This window comes from Akebia trifoliata, chromosome 14 (assembly GCF_017979445.1).
Source record: "Akebia trifoliata isolate Shusen 1 chromosome 14, ASM1797944v1, whole genome shotgun sequence".
NCBI lineage: Eukaryota > Viridiplantae > Streptophyta > Magnoliopsida > Ranunculales > Lardizabalaceae > Akebia > Akebia trifoliata.
The window spans coordinates 22,238,804-22,259,337 of record NC_141388.1 but is presented as its reverse complement, the minus strand read 5'-3'; positions in this window follow the sequence as shown (position 1 = coordinate 22,259,337).

The window sequence follows — 20,534 nt, the reverse complement described above, 5'->3', positions numbered from 1 at the left end:
GCACCCTTTATTTCATTAAAAAACATTTAAGTAAATGTCCATTTACTTTAATTTCTTTAATTTCTTTAATTAAATTAAAGTTTTACCCCCCATTTTAGAACAATGGGAATGGTTTCAAGATCCCAATCTCAAAAGATCAAAATTCAATTTTTGGTCTTAAGAATAAAACGTAATATTCAACATTTTCTTCAGATTTTCATAATCAAATTCTTTTGTGTTACTTGAAATTGAGTTATAAAAATTATATGATGTCAAATCTTATATTCAACGCTTTCATTTTCAAAAATTCATTTTCAATTTCAAGAACTTTGAAACTTTACGTTTTCGACACTTAGCCAAATTTTCATCAACTTTCACAGTTTTGACAGTTTAGTTATATGCATTGCCAGGACCCCATTTTAAATAAACTTCGGTAGTTTTTCAATTGAATGATAAAAATGAATTTGAAAATTTTAAAAATAAATGTTGTGTTCAAAATGATGAAGAGTGAAAATATCGAAAAATGATAAAAGGGGATGAAACGGTAAAATATCGTAATCACATCTGAGGGGTGATGTTTGCATTTTACATTGTTGTGTTGTGTGTAGGTTGGTGAACGAATATCCAAGGATAATAATTCTAGTTGCATGTTTATTTAAATTCTGTAGCACGAGGCACAGTTTAATTTCTGCACTTTTATTTATTTTAGGCCAATAGGCCACTGTTGCATAGTAGAAAACTGGATATCCATTCTCAACCTTTTAATGTTAATTTCTCATTTGTTTTAAAGAAAAATGATATACATATGTAGCTATTTTGTGAGTTGTTAAAGAACTTGTGAATGTTTGAAGGGATAGTACCTCGTATCATCCAGAGTAATGTACTATCCTGGGATGTACAGTAAGGACAACCAAGCTCATACATGGTATGGGACACGTATGAGAGTGGAGTCAGAACTGGAATCCGGGTTTAATCTTTACTAATGAACTTGCAATATAAAGGTAGTCATACACGAATAGGATTGTATATTTTGGGAATCACATGCACATAAAAAAGAAACATATTGCTTACGGTCACATAAAAAAGAAACATATTGCTTACGGTCACATCAAACCGCCAGCTTGAGCCAAATAAATAGTCAACCAAGTGTGGTACGTTGCATCGATCGACCACAAAATCAGGAACTAAAATCCAGAAAAATATTATAACATCATGTCCCGACTGGAGCAATCCAGTCATGAATTCCAAACTCTCTAATTTCACTTCTCCACCATTGTATATTATATATCTGTTGCTATATTTTGAATTATAAACTAAAAAATATGGTTACTGTTTTAATTTTTTCAATTAGATTTGTATAAAAATGAAAATGTATAGTGAGTACTGATGATTGATGTTATGTGAATCTTTAAAATATTTAGTTGTTCATCCTTAACTATATTACCAATTAATCATAGTTTAATTTATAAAACTTTGCATGTATTGAAATATTTCAGTGTGCTTGCTCGTTCATGTTTAAAAGAAGTTATTAGTGGGACTTAGTTGTGGACTTATTAGGTAACCATTGTTACTTACCCTTTACTTCTATTTTTTTAGTTTTAGAGCCGGCAGTTGGAGAGACAGTCGTAGAGTCAACGAGTGAGAATTATCTAGTGAGTCAGATCGACGACCAGAATTCGTTGTCCGTTGAGCACTAGGACTACATCTTTTAGCATTGTCAGTTTCGTCTAGGATGTATATAAATTTTGGGGTTGAGTGTCAGGCTCATGTTAGAGTGGGAAAACATTTTTGTAATCTTGTATATTTTACTTCTTTCACTACTCTAATCTAATTCTACGTTGCTTGAGATTTACCATCTTTCGCATCTTATTTATTTTTGGTAATATTTATATACTGGATTTATTATATATTGGCTTATCAGGTTTTTGAGTGCCATGGAACGCTAACATAAACAGAGGAAACCATGTTGAAATATCGATATACCACCTAGTACCTTGAGATTTGACATTGGGATTTGTGTTAGTGTTTCGAGGGTGCTACAGGGTATTAATGACCTTACTCTGTCCTGAATGGTAAAGCATTGAGTTAGGCCCTTTTGTGGGTCAGGGTCTTATGCTCTGTTTGGAAAAGCTGTATCTAAAGTTGCTGAAGCTGAGAGAAAGTTGCTATTGTTGTTGCTGAAGCAACTTGCTGAATTAAATATATTATTTGGTAACATGCTAGCTAATGGTACTGTTAAGATGTTGAACTGTTTGGTAACCTGTTGTCTAGAAATTGATGGATGAAATTAAAATTAATATTAAAAAAAAATTATTTATCTGATATAAGTAATAATATGTTAACAATAAGTATAAACATAAGATTTAATATTAGAAAATAAAAATAAAAATTTCATTTCATTTTTTTAGTACTAATATATTTAATGTCTATCAAAAAAATAATAAATAATTAAATAAAATTTTACATCATGTATATATGGCATTATAAATTTGTTGAACAATCTCATCTCGTACAATATTCATATCAACAACTAATTCATCATCAACTTCATTTGGTGTCGTATTATGTGCGCTTCTTCTATCAATGTCAACATTTTCATCCTTATATTGTCTAAACTAACTATTAGTAACTGATTGTTGTCAAAAGAAATTATGTAAAGTCATGCATACACATACAATACGTATCTAAGTCACAAAAGAGTATGAAACCATCCATTTCAAAATTGGAAATCGTTTCTTCAATACATCGAAACAACGTTCAATAACATTTTTACACGAAGAATGATAATAATTGAACCACTCCTCCTTTGTTCTTGGCCCATTTCCTCTACGAAAATCATAAATGTGATACAGTGTATTACGATATGGTGCAAGTTATCCTCGCATATTTTGGTAACCAGTATCAACCATATAATATTTTTCTAAGAAAATTAAGATATTTTTTTCAATAAATTTAAATTATCTTAATGGATATAAAAATATCAAAAATAAAATAACGTTTCATTACCAATAGGAGGATGTGGGAAATTCAAACTCGGATTGTTAAGCGCAGATTGAAAAACTCGTCAATCGTGTGTTGAACCTTCCCATCTAGTCAAAAACAAAAGTGAACTGCATGTCAAATGAACAAATAGTCAAGACATTTTGTATACATTCGATATTTCTTCCTAGTCGAAATGGTATTTGTTTGTCAAATGGTATAACTACACGTATATGAGTCCCGTCAATTGCACCTACGCAATCCTATTTCATTTAAAAGTAAATATTAAACAATTATTATGTTATTGATTATATTAATTCAAATATTAAATAATTAATTACCTTAAACCATGGAAAATATCATCGATCTGCTAATATTTTTGATGGTATAATGCTCAAGTCATGGGCAAAACTGTATAATGCTTGCAACACGTGATGAAAATATCGGCTTATCATTTCACCAGAATGTTGGAATCTATCATAATTATTTCTATTCCTAACATTATGCCCAACTGTATATAAAAAAATTACAATTTGTTCTTCAACTCTCATCACTCTACTATCTTAAAGTAATCATCTATCTCTCATAAAATAACATAATCTATTGAAGACATACTTATCCATACGAAAAGTATCGTAACAAGGCACTGGGTTGTCTGCATCAAGTATTTCTCTAACATATGAATCACAAGAAAGTACTAAAATTCGACATAATTGCTTCATACGTTGATTCCTTATACAGTAGTAATGTCACTGTAAAATAAAAAAGAAAATTTTCTTCTTTGTGCTATCATCCATCTGTTATTACATATATGCAAATCACATGATTCTAAACATATAACAATTCATAATCATCCAATCATATAGAGTTTAAATGAAAAATAAAGAAGTTAAACACAAATATTTCTACCAACCATAACGTAAAACTATTAAATAAAAAATGATTTTAAAATTTTAATAAACTAAAATAATATTTCTAACAGCTATGATAATAAAAAAATAATAAATAATATTGCTATTCTATTATAATATTTAATAGAATTTGTAATCATAAATCTACCCTATGCTTAAAAGATTGTCCATCATGAGATCTTATGAGTCTCTTTAAACTTCATATTAATCTACTTTGATGCAAACATGTGGTCAATATCCATTAATCCAATAAAAAATTTCCTATTAGAAGACTCTTTGAATAATTTGTCAACTAAAAACATTCATACTGGTCCACACCAATCCATGTCATGGAAAGTACTCAACAGGTTAATGCATGCGATAATAGAAGTATCTTTCTTTGTGTTCTACGTCATTTCTTATTTTTTCAAATCTGTCTCTATACTATCAGCCATCACACAAAACATTCTATGGACTTCAACATCGCCTATTTTTACATTCCTTTTCGCATTCACACTTGTGGTAGAAAAAGGGTCAAACTCACTCGATTTCTTATGACATCTTCCAGGTATCTCTTCAACAGATTTTTCAACTGGATCAATTGAAATATTTGGTGTTGACCCTTCATTCACATCATCAATATCTGCATCCAAATCATCAAGAGAAACACGACTATCTTGCATGATTGAAGAAGACGTCTCGTTTGAGGTCATACAATATTTTTCAATTGCAACAATCCTACCAAATATTTGGTCTAGTTCATCTTCTTACTCTAGTGGCTTATATCAAAATTGATTGAAATGTTTATTTAACTGATAAAAGATATAAAACATAATTAGAAAAAAAAAAATAACTAACTCATTTAACTTCAATTATCATATGAAAAAAAAATTATCAAAACATATGACTGCCACTGTTCATTAATTGCTTCAAAAGATCCTGTATTTATATCACATCCTAATCCAGATTTCATCTTAAGACTCTTCCATGCTTTCCATTTATCCTTCACGTAATCTCAGTGATGCTTGTATTGAACTTTGGTGTAAGATTTTTTTTATTTTTCTTCAAATATAATTATAAAATAATCATGTCCTTTTGAGGTAAGACACCCTTATCCTTTACCATACTTTTGAACTACTTCAACATAACATTGCACCCAAATTTTATGTATTGCTAAATCCTGATATGCCATTACTGATGGTTGACTAGACATTATCATGATAAAAACTACAAAAATAAAATTTAAATTTAAAATAAAATTAAGAAAAATAAAGTAATAAATTAATCTACACATAAATTTGTCTATGCATCAACTTGACTAAGTTCTTGTTCGACTTACTTCTAGACATGTCACCAAACACTCTAATTAAAAAACTATTGTAACTCAAATATAAAATGAGTTTGCATTTTGTAAGACAGGATTTTGAATTTTCATACACATGAAAATTAGATTAAAATAGAATTATTATCTGGATTGAAGGCTTAAAGTTCTATCATATAATTCAATCTTAAAGTTTTATCAAATATGGACCAAAGATATATCTTTTAGCTTCTTTGCAAACTTTCTGTATTGTTGTGTCTTATTATTGACGATGACAACTTGCAAGTTGCAACCTATCAAGAATGTTTAGTGTAAAAGCATGGTCTACTCCAATTTTAATTTAGATTAAGTGCCTCTCAAGTAGTTTATATGGAGAATAAATTTTGAAGTTATCTCCACATTTCAAATTGATGTATGATTACATTATTTTGTGTGAAATCTAAAGCTTCTGAGAAATGGGATGAATCTTACACCTATAAATGAGAGTTTCTATTGGCACCTCAACTTTTACTTATTCTCAACCATTCACTTATTTTCTTTATTTGTTAATAAGGTTTGCCTCTAGTTACAATCTCAATAGAATAAAATATTGTAGCACTCATTCAAACAATTTCAATAGTTTTTTACAATTAAAAAAAATGTTCATGTAAAATCTTAAACCTAAAACAAAAGAATTTAAGGAAAAAAATGAGAGTTTCTATTGGCACCCCAACTTTTACTTATTCTCAACCATTCACCTATACTCTTTATTTATTACTAAGGTTTGACTCTAATTACAATCTCAACAGAATAAAATATTATAGCACTCATTCAAACAATTTCAATAGTTTTTTACAATTAAAAGAAATGTTCATATAAAATCTAAAACTTAAAATAAAAGAATCTAAAGAAAAGAAAATGAGAATTTTTATTGGCATCCTAACTTTTACTTATTCTCAACCATTTACCTATTTTCTTTATTTATTACTAAAGTTTGCCTCTAATTACACTCTTAACTAAATAAAATATTATAGCACTCATTCAAACAATTTCAATAGTTTTTTACAATTAGAAAAAAGATTCATATAAAATCTTAAACCTAAAATAAAAGAATCTAAGAAAAAATAAGTTGAAATAATAAAAACACGAGTCTTGTTAACGTGTGCCCTAAGGGGGCACACGATAACAAAATCCTAGAAACATATATGAACACACTTAGATTTCTTAGGGAATTTTTCACATCTCAATGATTCGTTGGACACTAAAATTTTCCAAGGAAAATTAAAGAACACAAAAATGTTCACTTTTAAAAATAGAGAGTTTCTATTGCATACCAATTCATATATAAATCACCAAAGAATTGCTACAGTTGGTGTAGTGTTAGCAAAAGTTGGTGTGGCAATCGTAACTCTCTTTTTTGTTATTTAATTCTTTGGTTATCTAATACCAAGATCTGGCTACAAATCGGAATAATGAAAACATGTTGACATAGGCCGCCCTCCTTCACAGATGACCAATCATTCCGATTTTAATTGCTTAAACTTAGTCTAAATTAATTGAATTGGATTAGAAAAATAAATTTCCTGAGAGAGATACATCTTCTTCCTTCAACATAAAAAAATAGAGTGAGAAACAAAGAGAGAGAGAGAGAGAGAGAGATATGGCTTTTTATAAAAAGTAAAAAAAAAAATTTAAGTTGGTTGTGCAAGAAAAAACTTGTGATCTACAGTAGTTGCTCCCTTATTTTATTTTCAAATTCTAACGACAACCCATACTTTACTGAACATTGAAAAAAAAAGAGGAACAATTGCTTACCTGATGGAGTTGCAGAGATGAAGAGATTCTTGATTGTAAGATTAGAGAGATATAGAGATGGCGCCAATATACTATTTTTGTGAAACCGTGCGGAAGCTCGTTGAAGTGTTGATAGTCGAGGGATTTGGCTAATTTTTCTGAACCAATCGACAACTAAAAGGAGTTGTGAACGATTCCAAACACTCAAGTTCCAAAAAATGGAATGTGTTCGACTGAATTTTGCCTTCACACGACTGTTCCAAACGCACTATTAGTGACCTTGTTTTATCTTGAGTGGCAAAACACTAAGTTGGGCCCTTTGTGGGGTTAGGGTCTTAGTGACCTTGATCTGTCTTGAGTAGCAAAAATATTGAGTTACGCCCTCAGGTCCTAATGACCTCGCTCTGTCCTAAGTGGCAAAGTACGGAGTTGGGCCCTTTTTAGGTTAGAATCTTAGTGACGACGTTCTGTCTTGATTGGAAAAGCATTGAGTTGGGCCCTTTTGTGGATCACAGTCTTAGCGACCTTACTCTGTCTAGAGTAGTAAAGCATGAAGATCAGCCCTAGGTCTTGAATGATCAAAATAAATACCTAAGGTATTACCTTAGTGATATCGTGACAATGCACTTATCATCTCAGAAAGGTTTTACCTAAGGTAGAAAAAAACCTGAGGTAGCACCTGAGGGGAAGAAGTAGGGTGCAAAAATCAAAACAAATACCGTTTGAATGTTAAGCATAAGTTACAGAATGAGAGCGAGATTTTCCATATGAAATTTTTTTTTTATTAATTGCACTGCAATAAATCAATTAAGCATAAGTTACAAAATTAGAGCAAGATTTTTCATATGGAATTTTTTTTTTTATTAACTACACTGTATGGGTCAATTAAGTATAAATTGGGATGAAAACCAAGATTTTTCATATGAAATATTTTTTTTTTTTATAAATTGCACTGCAATGGGTTACTTAAGTATAGGTTGCGATGGAAAACAAGATTTTTCATATGAAATTTTTTTTGATTAAGTACACTACAATGGGTTAGTTAAGTATAAGTTAAAAAGAATAGTAAGATTGTTCATATGGAAAAATTTTCATTAACTAAGAAGGTTGATTAAGTAATGAAGATTCAGATGAAAAACAAAAAATTTCATTAATGGTGGAGATTGGTTACAAAATTGGAGATTACATAAGAAAAGGAAAGCATAACAAGGTCTGAAAAAAGGAGTTTAATCTTCAACAAGAGGGGTCTGATTAGTAGAAGGAAGCAAGTCTTCAGCAAGGATGAATCGGTCGACCAGCTCAACCTGATCAGGATCAATGACCTAATCAAGAGCATGAACCTGATTAGAAACATTGGCCTGGCTGGGGACTGGCAAACCTTCCTTATCCAATTTGAGTGGAGGTGCTCGTTCATATCTACCCATCCATTTTGGATGATCCACGTAAGGAGAATGGATAAAAACATCGTCAAACTCCTCTTCTTCTGCATCATTCCCATACTGCAATTAAGCAACCTCGAAACCTTCATGGTAGGCCTTGGTAGTTGTTTCCTTCGTGACCTGGGAATAATGAGCTTGTAATTAACCTAGCAGCTTGATGGTCTTTGCCTCATCTTCCTTAGTATGTTCTGCCCTGGCTTTTTCCTAAGTTGATTAGAGTTGAGTTGTCGGAGCAGAGTTGAGGGTAGGTTCCAAGTCAGCCTTGAGAGAGCCTGGCTCGAGGTCTTACTCATTCTTCTCCAGTTATTACTACTTCACTTTTTCTTGGATGTCCTCCAGTTCTATGTCCCTTCTTTCCATTTTCTCCTTGAAGCTATCAAACTCCATTTGGAGATATGCCTCAGAGCTCGCAAGCTTCTTATTGATGGCACCCAAGGCATCGTTTGCCTTGGTAAATTGAGTCAAAGTTGCCTCCAGGCCCTCCATGATCACCTTGGTGGTATGATTAGAGGAAGCTAGCTCACCTTGGAGTAGAGCCAACTTCTCCTCATATTCCTTGGCCGGGGCAGCTATTTGGTTTTGAGGTTCATGTCATCTAAGGAGGGCCAAGGATATGTACATATTGGCCTATAAAGAACAAAGTAATCAGAAAAATTGATAAGGTGTAAAGCAAGATGTATGAGGATAGAAGAGGGTATTACCTGGTAAACGCCTTGGGTAAACCTCCCAAAAGTCATATCAGGGTTAGCTCAATCAACAAGTCATATGTCCTTGGGAAGAATGAACTGGGAGAGGAATGAGGCAACAATCATAGGGTTCATCATCATACTATCCTTGTTGTTGACAAGGCCAACACTAGTGGTAAAGTTGGGCTGCCAGACCATATTCTCGTGCCCACCCTCGAGAAGTCCTTCCTTGCCTGACCAATGGAAAGCTAGATCCTTAGGGGGGTTTTATAGTAACTAGGGCTCTCTTGTTCTTGTTTCTCCGGGGGAAAATGACTCTTCCCCTTAAGCCAGCACCTCTTATGCTGTTGGAGTTCCAGAAAAAGGCTGATCTCCCTAACGATGGAAACCTACCCCTTTTGAGCGAGGGCCCCTTTGGGCTGCTTAATAGGTGCAGTATGTTCGCTGCGAACCAACGCCAACTGCTCAGCTCCAATAGCGCACGTGGTGTCATAAAGAGACAAATTCTTCTTCTGCTTACTTTGCTCACCAGGGGGTGGGTTAGCCTTGGGGAAATGAGGGAAGGAGAGGAAGAAGTTCGAGAGGTCAATGATTATGACATCGAAAAAGGGGTTTGGTGTAAGAAAATGATTAAGTTGGTAGAGAAGATGAGCAGGGGGTGAGGGGATTCTCTCTGTGACCTACTTGGAAGGATGAGCAAGAGCACATCATACAGGTGGTCGAAGCAAAAGAGAAAGAAAAAGTTTGGCCTACTCGCCTTCGATCTCCCTAGGATTTCCTAACTCTTTCATTTTTTTTGGCTCTTTCCTAACCTTTGCAACAGAATAGGCAGAAGAATCTGCAATGGAGTCAAAGTCAGATAAGAAAAAGTGTAATAAAAAATAAATATTATTAGAAGACAAAGGTATGGCTTCCCAACCCCTCACAAAGAGCACTTGGGCCGACCCATAACTCCCAAACTTAAAATTGAAGTTGAATCGTGAAAATAAAATTTTTGGATTTTTTACTTAGTTAAAGTTGATAGAATTTTGTCCTCTATTACCCTGAAACGCATCGCATCATGTTTGTGGTGGATGCCACGACGTGAAATCGTTATTAACTTAGTAAGGCTAGTCAGACTCATTAAACTTTGCGATCACATACACTCTTTCGAGTTTGGGGATAGCATACGAGGGAAAGAGATTTATTGTGGCGCCCCGCCGAACGCTAACACAAATCCCCATGTCAGATCTCGAGGTATTATGTAGCACCTCGAAATTTCGGCATGGTCTCCTCTGTTTATGTTAGCATTCCAAGGCGTTCAACCTGCACCTGATAAACGACATACAATCCTGCATACATATACAAAATATAATACTAGCGGAAGCCTATATAAGTCTAATAACGTACGAATTATCAGAGTGCGGAAGAAGAAAATTTACGGGATTATACAAAATTTTCTCACTCTAACAAGAATCCTAACGCTCAATACAAATCTATAATACTCCTAGACAAATGGAGTATAACTCCAATACTTACCAAGTGACAAAGTCTGGCTATCTATTTGACCCACCAGATGATTCTCACTCGTGCTCTATACTTGTCTGCCAAGCTTTAGATCTGAAACTAAAAAAAATAGAGAAGGAAAGGGTGAGTAACAAGGGTTACCCAGTAAGGAATCAACAATTTCTGCCAATAACCTCTCCTAACATGAACGAATAAACATACTGAATCATTTTAAAATAAACAAAATTTTACAGAAGAAAACTACGATTAACTGGTACATATAGCCAGGGATGAGCAACTAAACATTTTAAAACTCACATTACATCGATCAGCAGTACTCACTATAACATTCTCTTTTTATACAAATCTAATTGATCAAATGGAAACAATAAACATTCATTTCATCTTATATATCAAAATAAGCAACAGATACATAATACACAATGGTGGAGTATTGGAATTAGAGAGTTGCGATTCACGACTGGATCGCTCCCAGTCGGGACATGATGTTACAATTCTTCTCGGGCTTTTAGTTCCTGATTTTGTGGCTGGTCGCTGTTTACCACGCTTGGTTGACCATTTATCCGGCTCAGGCTGGCCGTTTGACGTGACCGTAAGCAATGGGTCTCTTTTCGATGTGTCAGAACGTTCGACTACTATAGATTGTTAGTGATCACTGACTAATCATCTTCGTCTATGCCTATCAGGCGTACATGTGATTCCCAAAGATACAAACCATTCGTATACGACCACCTTTACATTACAAGTTCACTGGTAAAGATAGAGAGGAATAAACCCGGATTCCAGTTGTGACTCCACTCTCATACGCGTCCCATACCACGTATGAGTTTGGTGGTCCCTACCGTACATCCCAGGATAGTACACCACTCCGGATGATATGATGCACTATCCCTTCAGGCATTCACAAACTCTTTAACAGCTCACAAAATAGCTACTTATATATATTATTTTCATTTGAAAACAAAAGAGAAATTAACAATACAAGGTTGAGAATAGATATCCAGTTTCCTACCATGCAAGTGTGGCCACCCGGCCTAAAATAAATAACATAACAGAGCGCCTCGCGCTAACAGAAAGTAAATAAACATGCAACCAGTAACATTATCCCTGGATATCCGTTCACCAACCTGCATACAACACAACAACGTAAAATGCAGACATCACCCCTCGGGTGTGACTCTGACATTTTACCGTTTCATACCCTTTTCCCTTTTTTTCGACTTTTACAGTTTTCAATCTCTTCATAAAATATCCATTTTCTGATATTCATCAACTCAATATGAGTTCATTGAATATTAAATCACATTTTTCAACTATACAATTTATTTCTATCAATAATATTGAAAAAAAATACAAATTTCATATCAATACGGGGTCCGAACAGTGCATAAGACCCAATTTATGGAAATAACCCGTTATAATACTCTACCCACGTATAATTTGTTAAAAATACAATTAAACATATCAAACATGCAATTTCTGGCGTGAATTTTGAAATAAACAAAGAATTCTATATTTCGGAAATACATCCAAAATTTTCCAATAAAATCCTAAATGTAATTTTCACAATCTATGATTACTAATAGAAATTGAGAGTTCCTTACTATCACTAGGCGACGGAATTGAAGCACGTGCGCGGAAATCGAGACGATTGGCACAAAAATCGAGGCGGACCGAACTTCGAAGCGGCTGATTTTCGAAACTGGTTTGGTGGTTTCGAAGATCTCGATGTACTTGTCTCTTCTCCCTTCTACGGCGAAAGACGGTTTGACCCCGAAATCGATGAAAACAGAGGTCGAAGTTACGAAAATCTCCATATAAAAATACGGCTGATTTTTGACTATACGGGGTGAAAAAGACGAGAAAACGGAAGGAACTTGGTTGGGTTATGTAGAGAATGAGGCTGCGGACGTTTCTCCCTTCTACGTCGGAAAGCGATTTGACCCCGAAACGGACGAAATCCGAGGTCAAAGTTTCGAAATTTCTGTATCCAAATACGGCTGATTTTTGACGATATCGGGTGAAATAGAAAGTGAAATGAAGATAGGTTGGGTGGGTTTTGTAGAGAACGAAGCTGCGGACCTTTTTCTCTTCTGCGGCGATCGTCGAAAGTGGACCGTTTGCGAGAGATCTGAAGTGGAAAAATCGGAGGAAAAACAAATTTCTTTTTTTTTTTCGTTTTTTTTTTCTTTTCGCACTGTTTGGACGAGTGGGGAAGATGAGATAAAAAAAAATTTTAATATTATTTATATAATATTTGGGACGAATTCGGTATTTCGCCTATTGTTTTGATCGACGATAACTTGGTCATTCGGTCTCCAAAACTGACAAACGAATACTCTATTTCGCCTAATTTTTCATTCCGGATCTAATGGTATAGTCAATTTCTACAAATTATGTCTCCATCAAAAATTTACATTTTTGGCCTGACGTGACCTATAAACTTGATGTCGTTTTTGTTTTTGGCGATAATTCAACTTCCTGATCTCCAAAAATGACAAATAAATAGTCTATGTTGAATAATTTTTCGTTATGAACCCAATGGTATGATCGAATTTTACAAATTATTCCTTTAACAAAAAAATCACTATTTTAGCCTGGTCCGACCCGGTAATCGAGGATTTTGTAACTTTTATATTCGGACTCGCATTTGAGCGTGCTTACAGGCTAAACTATGTTTTTCGATCATTTTGAATCTAATGGTGAGGTCAGATTCTATTAAAAATGATCAAAACAAGGTCCCACAGTTTTACCCTAAGTCCCACTTTCTAGATTTTCTTAAAATTCCACTATTTATTTTCCTCGAGATACGAATTAAAAATTCGGGGTGTTACATTCTCCCCCCCTTAATAAAAATTTCGTCCTCGAAATTGAAATCATACTTATCAAACTTTGTCGCAATTCCACTAACACGACATGTATAATAAACACTACCTATTTTCGATTACTATCTATTCTTAGTCCCAAGCCAATCTCATTTATAACTCGTAGACTTATGTCTCCCATATTTTGTCAGCCTAATACATTCATTAATTAATCACTCTATTTTAAACCCATACTCCAACTAATCCATTATTTGTATAATCCTAAGATAACAATCAATTTAACTTGTATCACTTCCCCACCAATGTCTATCAACCACAATCCTTTCACATCTTCTCTATTTTTTATCTTTATTTCTCTTATCAATTACACCGTCTGTTATGTTTTACTCATACTTGTTATAAATATTACTCCTCAATACATAGTCTTACCGTAAACACACCACTATCTTTATATTTAATTCAATATTATATTTTCTACTTATTGCGATATTTCCTCAAAACCTCTGTCATAACCTTTATAATTTAAGATCTTACTCAAGGGGATAAATCATACATCTATTTTCTCACAATTCCATTAAGTCATCATTAATGCAACATTGTCACAAGATTATTCTTTCTCACATTTTACATTGACCCACCTCTTAACTTATACTCTACTAAATCTCTTTAGGATGGATGTGGGCACAGGTAGGTGGTAGCTGCTGCTTCTACGGAATCATAATCTTTACTTACAACGCTTTCGTTTCGAGGAGTGAAAAGGAACCACGATCGAAGTCTTGAAGTGAGTGCTTGTCTATATAAGGCATTGATCACATAACGAGAACGATAATAACGAATTCTTCTACTGGAAGGCGATCGTGAAAGGAGAAGGCAAAAGAAGAGTTAGAACTGACACCGAGGATAGAAAGATAAAAGGAAAAAGATGATTTATCTTTTTAAAGGAAGAGAATCGATTCAAGAAGTCATAAAACAAGAACTGCTTCATCTAATAGTTCAGTCGTTAGGCCTCCCAAAGTTAAACCATTTTCAATCGAAAGGAAAGATACGCGACTCCCTATGTTGATATTCGAGGAATTATCTCTCGACATGAAGGATATACAAGAAACACCTGCTTATCTACTAGTGTTACTACGACTTTTCTTTACATTGCCTACTGATACTATGCACTAACTAAGCTAATAAGCCTGAGTTATGAGTTCTCGTCTCTTAGGAAGCAGTAGATCTTGTTCTATTCTAATAGCTATATGAGCTGTTTAGTTGTTCTTTGTCTTATCTACACTTTAGCCTATTAACTATTAGCTGTAGTTAGCCTTTTGTAGCTGTTGGAATAAATAATACGTGTCTCACTTGTCCACATGCGTAACATGTTGACGATCCTATCTTCGTAGGTGTCTGTGGAGTAGGCAGTTGGTAGACTGGGGTTTGTAGGCTCTGAACCTACCTTGTTGATTCCTTTGGCCTTGTTGGCATTAATGGAGCTCCAACTGCTCTATAACTCGACGATTGGAGAACTCTACAACTTGATAGTGGAGGAGTTCTATATTATGGATACATGAATCCAGAGGAGATTGGTCTCAAATACATCAGTCTCTTACCCGAGTCTAATCTGGGAAGAAAAGAAATTTAAGGTCAACTCATTTGCCCCCTAGAGGTCTGTAACTTCATCTCTCATCGCTCTATCCTCTAAGCTCGACTCGTTGTATCTCTATAATTGGTAGTCTCAATCATCGATCTCTTGGACCTTAGGTAGGGTTATAGTCTTCTAAAGAATTTATGGGCCTTCTGTAAATCTATCAGGATAAACTAGGGTGCATATTGTGACAACGTAATGAACATCATATCTTAGTCTCTGTAATTAATAGAGTACCGCGCACTAATCTCAAAAACTCCTAGTGCTTGATTTCTTGAGCAATCTCGGATATAAATCTATCGAGAAATATCTTCTCGAAGTCTATCCACTCAAACGATCCATCCCCCAATACATTCATCTCAAAACATTACTAATGATTGGTATCTTCGTCCAACTAGAATGTAATCGGCCGTCACCCACTGATCTCTTGGGCATTACATGTCACTCAAAATCTTTTAGGTCTTCAAAACCCACTTATTGACCTCAATCAGATCGAAAAAGTCTCCAAATCTTAATAGATGTAATCGTTGAAAATTCTACAACCACATCCTTGGATCTACCTGTCCTTTGGACTGAGAAATTCTCTTATTCTTCAAAGGCATGACCTTGTGATAATGGTCCCTAAGGTGGAATAGTATTTCCCTTTTGCGAAGAAGTCCAATGCTTCCTCATTTCTTGGATTTAGTAGTGTGCCTTACAATCGTGGTAAGTCTTGTACCATCTCTCACTTCCGATCACTAGTCTTGTCTGTTCGGGATGGCATGAATATGTTATCAACTTTATTTAAATCTGGTGGCCTTATTATTCCTTCAATTGGTGGCCTTGTTGTTTTTAAATCTCTTCTTGTGAGTTCAATGTTTTTGTTAAATGAATATCGTCCTATAAACTCTTTCATTAATTTGTGTCATGTTCTTACACGAGATGAGTCCAGTGATATTAGCCAACATAAGGCAGGTCCTGTAAGAGTTTTTTGAAAAAATTGAGTCATCTATTTTTCGCTCAGACCCTGAGATTGCATGATGCCAACCTATAATTTTAAGTGAGTCATAGGGCATCCAATCCCGTCAAACTTATCCATATCTAGTATTGTGAATTTTTTGGTAGACGAACAGTAAGGAATAACATCATTTCTTCTAATCCAAGGACAAGATCGTTAGGATCCTTGATATTCTTTAAGGCAATTTCAACCTAAGTTATTCATTGAGTTAAGATAGGGTTGATTGGTAATTGATCATCTTCTAGGTCTTTGACGAAGTCAAACACAACCTGAGGTTCTATAACTTTTTGTTTGAATAGAAGTAATAATTTGTGCTTGAAAAGATTTCAAAATCTGACGGAGCGCTATTTCATCCATGGTACTTGTTTCTTTTTATGGCAAGGGTTGACTACTTAGACTTGACGATAACACTCTAGCAAGATGACTCTTTTGATGGACCCAAAATGGCACAGATGACTATTTAGAATGTCTGAAAGTAATTATTACTTAATTCGAATAAAATATGCTTAACCATTGATTTTGAAAGTTAGACTCTTAACCACATGATTGAAAAATTGACACAAATTATCCCAAGTCCAGTGGCAAACATCGAATCCAAATGCAATATAAGTCTATAGTGGCCAAAAGGATGAGAAAGGTTAGTCACGAGTATACCTCGGTAGAATGACATCCTTTTAAAATGGAATTTTTCCATCAGTTGAATCCCTAAACCAATTTGTTCAAAAAGATGTGGCACCTCATTCAAACTCTAAGTTTTATCCTTTGGAAACTTCGATCCTTATTTTCTTGAGTAGAGTCATCGACTCTTCTCAAGAACTTGGTTTTGTGTTAGAACCAATAACCCTTTTTATTAAAGAAGGTGAAAGCGCCCTCGATTCGCGGGGTGCGCGGATCCGCTTTTGATTTTTGAGGTTTGGGAGTCATCACCTACTTATTACGATCTAGGAACCGAATACCAACTTTAAAAAGGTAAATACTACTAATCTACGAAAGAAAAATATGGGTCCGGGGATCACGTTACGGGGTTGAAAGGTGTTAGGCACCAACCCCGCCTGGCAAACGTCGGTCTTTACTAATTTCCAAATAAAAGTACATTGCTAACAAGACCTAAATAATAATAAAAAAATAAAAAATAATTATCTTTTCCGAACACAACAGTTTTGTTCCCTCAGATCTGATAGAACAACTCTTTGTACAATATTCCATGCTTCGTTCTGTTGTCAGATTTGCGTCAGATCTCCAAGACGAGGTACTTTCTTCTTAGATCTGAATCTTCTGACTTTTTTCTGGATTTCTAGGTATTTTTTGAACTAAAGTTGGGGTATGGATGTTAGGTAAGGAGTTGAGATTTCAAAACTAGGGTTTGTGGGAGGCTGGGGAAGCTTTTTGACCTACTTTTTCTAAGGTTTATTTTTTCATACGAAAATAAGTTGTAAGGACCCCTATTTATAGATTTTTTTAAGTGCCTTTTAGATAGAGTTAGTATTTAATTAGAATTGTAGAGTATAGTTTAATTATAATTGTTTTAGGTAGAGTTATATTTTAATTAGAATTGTTTTAAATAGAATTATTATTTAATTAGGATTATTTTAAATAGAGTTATTATTTAATTAGAATTCTATTAAGATTTTAACTTTTAGTCTCACTTGATTGACTTTAAGATTTTGACTTTAGTCTTACTTGATTAACTTTAAGATTTTGACTTTAGTCTTACTTGATGGACTTTAATATCTTGACTTTAGTCTTATTTGATTGACTTTAAGATTGACTTTAGTCTTACTTGATTGACTTTAAGATCTTTACTTTAGTCTTACTTGATTGACTAAGAATATATTTTTATTTTTTGAAGAACCCCCATTTATTATATCTTTAATTCTTTGGGTCCTCAGATTGAGGGGTCCGTTAATAAATATCTAGGCAACCATCAACAATTTTGCCTGAAAGGCTGATTGATCAATTTTTTTGGTTCAGATTTTTAAATTAATTTTATTAATATTTCACTGTACATTATTTAATGTTTTATTTATTAATTTTATAATTTTAAATTTTTTTAATTGAAAAATTATCGTTTTGCCCCCTAAAGAGAACTTTTGCGTTTCAAGTCGATTTTTTATGTTTTAGGATATTTTAGAATCGATTTTTTGTAAGGAATTCAATGGGAATATTGGTTTGTGTCATTTATGAAAATTTTTTGTGTGAAAATGTCGTGAACTTTATGAGGGGCATTTTCGTAATTTTATCGAATTTTGTGAAAATTGGTGAAATTATTTATTTGATTTCGATTTGTTATTTTATGTGTTTGAAAGGATTTTTCTAAACGTAATGTAGGTTCTAGGGATGTTTTGAGGTTAGGGTTATTTTGGTAATCTGATCATTTTTTAGTAATTTTTATCGTAAAGTTTCTTTTTGTCTGAAAAAATGATGATTCTTATGTTTTTGGGGTTATATTTCCTAGCATAGTGTGGTCTCTACAGTTTTGTTAGTTTGAGATACCTCATTCGAATTTCTAAAACATATATAGTAAAAAATAAAGCATTAGAATATCATTCATCATTGGGAACCGTTGCAATCGAGTTGACGAATTGATTAATCAGGCGAGTGCGAAAATGGGGTGTCTACAGGTATAACCCCAATACTCACTAAGTGACGGATTCTGGATGTCTATCTGACCTACGAGATGATTCTCACTCATTTTCTACACCTGCCTCGCCAATCTTCATATCTGAAACTAAAAAAAATGGAGAACGAAAGGATTAGTAACAATGGTTACCCAGTAAGGAAGAAAACAACTTCTGCCAATAATCTCTTCTAACATAAACGACTAAACATACTAAATCATTTTAACATATGTAAAGTTTTACAGAATAAACCACGATTAACTGGTACATATAGCCAAGGATGAGCAACAAAATATTTTAACACTCACATTACATCGATCAATAATACTTACTATAACATTTTCTTTTTATACAAATCTAATTGGTCAAATGAAAACATTATATTTTTGTATAAACATGCATTTCATCTTATATATCAAAATGAGGCAACATACATAATATACAATGGTGGAGTTGTGGAATTACAGAGTTGGGATTCATGACTGGATCGCTCCAAGTCGGGACATGATGTTTCATAATAAAGTATTAGTTCCTGATTTTGTGGTTGGTCGTTTTTTACCATACTTGCGGGACCATTTATCCGGCTCAGGCTGGCCGTTTGATGTAACCGTAAGAAATGGGTCTCTTTTTGATGTGTCAGAACGTTCGACCACTATATATTGTTAGTGATCACTGACTAATCATCTTCGTCTATGCCTATTAGGCGTGCATGTGATTCCCAAATATACAAACCATTCGTATACGGTCCCTTTACATTACAAGGTCATTAGTATAAATAGAGAGGAATAAACTCGCAATTCCAATTGTGACTCCACTCTCATACACGTCCCATACCACGTATGAGCTTGGTGGTCCCTACTGTACATCCCAAGATAGTACACCACTCTAGATGATATGACGCACTATCCCTTCAGGCATTTATAGACTCTTTAATAGCTCACAAAATAGTTACATATATATATTATTTTCATTTGAAAACAAAAGAGAAATTAACAATACAAGATTGAGAATAGATATCCAGTTTCATACCATGTAACTGTGATCACCCGACTTAAAATAAATAATAAAATGGAAAAATAAATAGTGCCTCACGCTAAAAGAAAGTAAATAAACATGCAACCAGTAACATTATCCCTAGATATCCGTTCACCAACCTACACACAACACAAAAATGTAAAATGCAGACATCATCTCTCGGGTATGACTGACATTTTACCGTTTCATACCCTTTTTGCTTTTTTCTGATTTTTACGGTTTCAATCTCTCAAACAAAATATCCACTTTCTAATATTCATCAACTCAATATGAGTTCATTGAATATTAAATCTTTTTTTTTCAACTATAAAATTCATTTTTATCATTTCAATTGAAAATTTACAAAACTTATATGAAAATAGGGTCCGAACGATGCACAGGACCCTGTGAAATATCCTACCCACGTATAATTTGTTATAAAATATAATTAAACATATCAAATATGAAAGTTCTGACGTGAATTTAAAATAAAGAAACAAAATTCTATATATTTGAAATCTATAACAAATTTTCGATAAAATCCTAAATGCACTTTTCACAATGTACGATTACTAATAGAAATTGAGAGTTCCTTACCATCTTTAGGCGACGAAATTGAAGCACGTATGCGGAAATCGAGGCAATCGGCACGAAAATTGAGACCGTTCGAATTTCGAGATGATTGATTTTCAAATCTAACCCGATGATTTCGAATATCTCGACTCCGTCGTCCTTTCTCCCTTCTACTACGGATGACGGTTTGATCCCAAAACGGATAAAATCTGATGTCGAAGTTGTAAAACCCCCGTATATATATACGCCTGATTTTTGACGATACGAGGTGAAAAAGATGAGAAAACGGAAGGAACTTGGGTAG